A 6000-nucleotide genomic window follows, 5' to 3' on the forward strand; every position below is an offset into this window, starting at 1 on the left:
AACTATTCTGTTTAACTCCCTCTTGGGTATCTAGAGACCCTCTCGTTATAGGAGCTTAAGTCTTGTAAGTTAGCGCCGTCGGAAAGACCACACACCATGAATGTGCTTTTCAGTTTTCTGGGCAGCCTCTTAATGATGGGGGCCACATGGGGGCAATCTATGACTCCTAGGAACATAGGAACAACAGAATGTTAAAGGGACAGTCAAGTCCAAAAAAACTTTCATTTTTCAAATAGGGCATGCAATTTTAAACAACTTTCCAATTTACTTTTATCAACAATTTTGCTTTGTTCTCTTGGTATTCTAGTTGAAAGCAAACCTAGGGAGGCTCATATGATAATTTCTAAGCCCTTGAAGGCTGTCTCTATTTTATTTACGTTTCACAGCAGGGGAGAGCAAGCTCATGTAGGCCATATAGATAGCATTGTGATCACGCCCGTGGCTAGTGGCAGACACTGCACTAATTGGCTAAAATGCAAGTCAATAGATAATAACTAAAAGTCATGTGATTAGGGGCGGTCAGAAGATGCTTAGATACAAGTTAGTCACAGAAGTAAAAAGTGTATTAATATAACAGTGTTGGTTTTGCAAAACTGGGGAATGGGTAATAAAGGGATTATCTATCTTTTTAAACAACAAAAATACTGGTGTTGACTGTCCCTTTAACTCTCTATTGGCCTTCAGAAGAAAAAGAAAATAAGTTGTTAAAGTAAATAAATAGTTCTTGAGAGAATCAGGAAATGGACTTGAACTTTAGAAAAGGTGAACTTGATCACCCCATTGACTATGCCTTCTGATGACTGAAAGCTAAGAAGCATGCAGGTATATTTAAATTAACATCATTGTCAAATCATTAATTACACAGTTTGATACAAAGGCCTATATTTAACAAGGTCTGGCGGACCTGATCCGACAGTGGGAATCAGGTCCGCCAGACCTCGCTGAATACAGAGAGCAATACGCTCTCCGTATTCAGCATTGCACCAGCAACTCACAAGAGCTGCTGGTGCAACGCTGCCCCTTGCAGACTCGCGGCCAATGGGCTGCCAGCAGGGGGGTGTCAATCAACCCGATCGTACTCGATCGGGTTTATTTCCGGCGATGTCTGTCCACCTGCTCAGTGCAGGCGGACAGGTTATGGAGCAGCGGTCTTTGTGACCACTGCTTCATAACTGCTGTTTCTGGAGAGTCTGCACGTGGCCTGTGGGCTGCCAGTTAGCCATCACTGTAAGATGTTACAGGAAGCAGTAAACATATTTTATATCTATTTTATGAATGCTACCATGCACTGGGTATAATGAGTCTAAGCTGTATAGATATAGTTGTCACCCCTAGAAAAACCTATCAATCATTGAATCTAACAGAAAATAACTCTATCTGTGCTACTAATACTGGAATCCCTGTATTATGTCACTAGGAGCTCTAAATATCACAATAAAATTGTTATAGTCAATAATTTATTATAGTCACACACAATCTCATAAATGTGAACTCAAAAGGAAAAAAATAAAAAAATAACTATAAATGAAAAATAAATGTTATCACCTCACAAGAAAAATATAAAAGTTGTCTCAAAATGTAAATCAATAAAAGAACCCTGTATTGTCCCTTTTCATCAATATTCCATAAAATTCTACTTTAGATTTATTGAAATATGGATTTCTAGGTAATACTATAAATATAACGATGGTTACGTTTCAATAAATATGTAAAAAAACAAGTTGGTTGGTTTATGTATCTAATATTATGAAACCTTGTCTTTTAATAAACTGTGTGCACACACTAAGGGCCTGATTACAAGTGGCGCAATAATGATAGCACGGGCACGATAACCAGTTTCTCTTGACCATGCTACTATTAGCGCGTGACTTTGATATCACAAGGCCAATGTAAAGCACGTTAACCAGAGAAGGGATATCGTGGCCGACTTTGCTCAAGCGCAATCTATAGTTTAAAATTAGACATTCGAATGAGCTGGCAGGTATCCCAGGCAGAGGGGAGTCATTTTCACCCCTCTGCTGGTCTGTAGCTTTGTAGTCGACAATGTCTGCTGCTTGACCTTGTTCTTATGAACCGCTGTCTTTAAAATTTTATGGATGTAAGCAACCTGACGCTCACTGTATCCCTCGGCCAGTAAAGCCAAAATTAAAACCTTCTTTTCCTCACTCAAAACTTTTCTTTTTAACTTTTTTGGCATGGTCAATAGTAATTTTTTTTTCCAATTACTTTTAAGGTACTACTAGCACTGTTTTTGCCATCCAGCTGGTCAGTAGCGGACCTTACTAAAAAGAGGGCTCTAATGCAAAATACCTTTTTGGCCCCCTCATAAGGATTTTGAATGATAGATAGATCTGCAACCTGCGCTCTTAAAGGCTCCCCTGCATTAGGATTGTACAATTCTGCACATGCCTATGTATAGACTGGCTGCTCTATGGTCCCCCCAGCACTTGGGCCCTGTTGCCACTGCACCTGCTGCACTAATGGTAGTTCCACCTCCGCAGCTGGTCCTATTGCAAGAGGATAGTAATGACCACAGCAGTGGTTTTTATACTTTTCCTCATTAAAAAAGATTTGGTTCAGGTGATCACCTAATCAGTACCTCATTAAGTAGAATGAGGTGGGCCAGTGCCATACATGTAAATGTGCTGATTTAAGAAAAAAATGGAGTGGTATGTGTGTGTGTATATATATACTGTACATACATACACATATATACACACATACATACTGTACATACATACACATATATACACACATACATACTGTACATACATACACATATATACACACATACATACTGTACATACATACACATATATACACAAATACATACTGTACATACATACACATATATACACACATACATACTGTACATACATACACATATATACACACAAAAAAGGGGTTAATGACGCACATCCACTTGCAAATAAACAAAACATTTTAAATGCTGTAAAAATAGCCCTCAAATATCACCTAATCAGCTATTCCTTAGCAATAAAATTGTGATTTTAGTCACACAATATGGCCATATTCTGCTTAACCTATCACCAACTTACAAGGTGTCCCAGTGTTGCCTGGGCCTAACACTACACAACTTTACCTTTTATGTGCTTAATCATTCCTGCTTCTCTCTTTAGCCGTTTGTCTGCTTTTCTCTGTAAGATATGGTCTATGAGGAGAGGGATTTAGCATAGCCGTACAATCCGACCTCTAGATGTTAGCGTGCCTGAGGCTTTTGCTCAAGTGCTAAGTGTTTACTTTCAACTTTTAATATGAGCGCACGAATAGAATTGGTTTTACTTGAGTTGTAATAGAGCTCAATAGCGCTAATATTTTTGTGCCTTATCTGTGATCTAGGCCTAAATGTTTGGAGGTTAAAAATAAGTAAAATATAACATTTTTAATTAGATATTTTTAAGAGCAAGGAAAGCATAGGAAAAAAAAAGAAATTCATTTTGTATAATTATGTCCTCCATAATAATGTACATAAAAATAATGTTATGGTTGAAACTAACATAGTAATATAGTAGATGAGGTTGAAAAAAGACCGAAGTCCATCGAGTTCAACCTATACAAATATAAAATACTTACAAAAAGCTCCAGTTTAGCTTAACTAATCTCACTAAAAGGTGACCCATTTAATACAAGCAATCATATCCATGAATTTTGTTTCTAGACAGAAATGTATCCAAATTTTTTTAAATGTATCTAGGGTATAAGCATTTACTACCTCCTTTGGTAATGAGTTTCACAATTTTATTGCTCTTACAGTGTAGAAACATTTCCATTGCAGGAGATTAAATCTCCTTTCTTCCAACCTTAAACTGGGACCTCTTGTCACAAACAATTTTCTTGGACTAAACAGAGCTTCTGCCATCTCTGTATATGGGCCTTGAATTGATTTATATAAAGTTATCATGTCACCTCTCAAGTGCCTTTTTTCTAAATAAAACAGACCCAGTTTGGCTAACCTCTTTCCTCATAGTTTAAATTCTCCATTCCCCTTATTAGCTTTGTTGCCCTTCTCTGAACTTTTTCTAGTTCTGCAGTATCTTTTTTTGCGATCGGTCCCCAGAACTGCACTCCATACTCAAGGTGAGGTCTTACCAGGGATTTATATAGCGACAGAATTATGCTTTCCTCCCTTGAATCAATGCCTCTTTTAATACATGCTAGTATCTTATTAGCCTTTGAAGCCAATGCCCTGCATTGTGCACCCATCTTTAGCTTGTTATCTATTACTACTCCCAAATCCCTTTCCTCCTAGTCAAACAATGCAATTGAAAGATATATACTCTGAGGAAGGTTATCAGCATGAATCATTCCATTAGATTATTATGAATTAATAAATGACAAAGCATTAATGTATCAATTTGTTTATGTTATGGTATATGTTGTAATATTTTTGTAAGGGTTAATTAGTTATGTGGATCACAACTGCAGTTTCTATAATCTTATATAAATTTGTATACCTTAGGTGCAGGTAAAGTTGCTAAATATTGTTTATATAGTAACTAAAGCAAGGCAATTGATATTAAGCTTGTAACGTTATTCCAGCAAGGAATATTAAGATATACTACTGGCAACTAAAAGGAATACTAATGATAGTTTCCCTTAGTAGTAGCAAATAAAAAGAAACACTGCAGAGATGCAAGAAGTTACTTTTATGTAATGTGGGGATTTATACTCTGAGCGAGAGGGTTTGGCTGTGAGTCAGAGTCAGAGGGACCAAGATCTGTGTTGTCCCAGGAGACACTGAGAGCAGTGCTAGAGGTCTGCATGATAGTTCCGGGCGTAACAGCGTAACAGGAGACATCTGATGAGAGTAACTGGAACTGCAACCTTAGAGGATCACGTCAGCGTGAGTGAGGTGTCCGCTTGTGAAACTTGTTCACATGGTGTGAAGTCTGTTCTGGGGATATCCCTGAAGGATGATAGCGGCAAGAGTCTATGGTAGTAGAGCAATGTTTGTAGCTTCCGGTTCCACTCGCTGCTAGGTTTACAAACAGCGGTCTCCCTGTATTCCATGCCTGAACACTGAACCCATAAGTAAGTCTGAAAATAGGTTAGGAAATCTTCTAGTAACAAGAGATAATTCAGGTGAAACAATCCCCATATTCCAAGGAGGCAAGCTAGGATAGTAGCTCCACTTTCGGTCACTGTGAGATCAATACTGAAGCGGGGAGTTAGGGGCATGGCAGACTTAAATAACTTCTGCTGAGGTTAGGATTGCAGTTAAAGGGACAGCAAGATATCTGCATGATAGTTATTCCTGACAATTTTAGAATTCATATTTAATTTTGTGTAATTTTCAGAAATACGTAAGTTACTGTATATTCTAATATCTCTGAAGCAATCAGTATTGGCTGAACAGTAAAGGTCAGTGACATTTCAGAAACCCTTTAAATGTCCTAAACTCGGTTTTTGTAAACATGCAAATATTTAACAGGAGATTTCCCAGGCTTTTCAAAGACCTACAAAGAAGCAACAGAGAATGTCATATAAAAATATATACAATATTACTGATGTTGTTGTTAGTCTCTTAACAAGCTCAATTCTTGACCAATGTACAATAAGACCCTTTGATTATCATGTTGGGCTCCAGTTAATAAGTAGAGAAATCTGCTTTGGAGCTCTTGCTTGTAGCAAGTTAAGAAGTCACAATCATCCAATCTCAATGTCTTAACACCTGAGGTGGAAAATAAAAATACCCTGAACAAACAACACTGACAAATCCTGCTCCACCAATCATGTGAGAGCAAAGAGGTTGGTGCTGCACAAGGATTTCCTTGTGCAATGTTAAATATGGGGAATACCCTAAATGGTGCAATCTAGCTCAGCATGCTATGGCACTGTGGCTGAGCTCTGTAGCAATCCAAGGGTTGCAGGATCGATCCCCGGCGAGGTCCATTCAGCCTTTCGTCCTTCCGAGGTCGATAAAATGAGCAGCACCTTGAGACCCTTACGGGTGATTAGCGCCGCTTTACAAGTACCCAA

This window comes from Bombina bombina, chromosome 2 (assembly GCF_027579735.1).
Source record: "Bombina bombina isolate aBomBom1 chromosome 2, aBomBom1.pri, whole genome shotgun sequence".
NCBI lineage: Eukaryota > Metazoa > Chordata > Amphibia > Anura > Bombinatoridae > Bombina > Bombina bombina.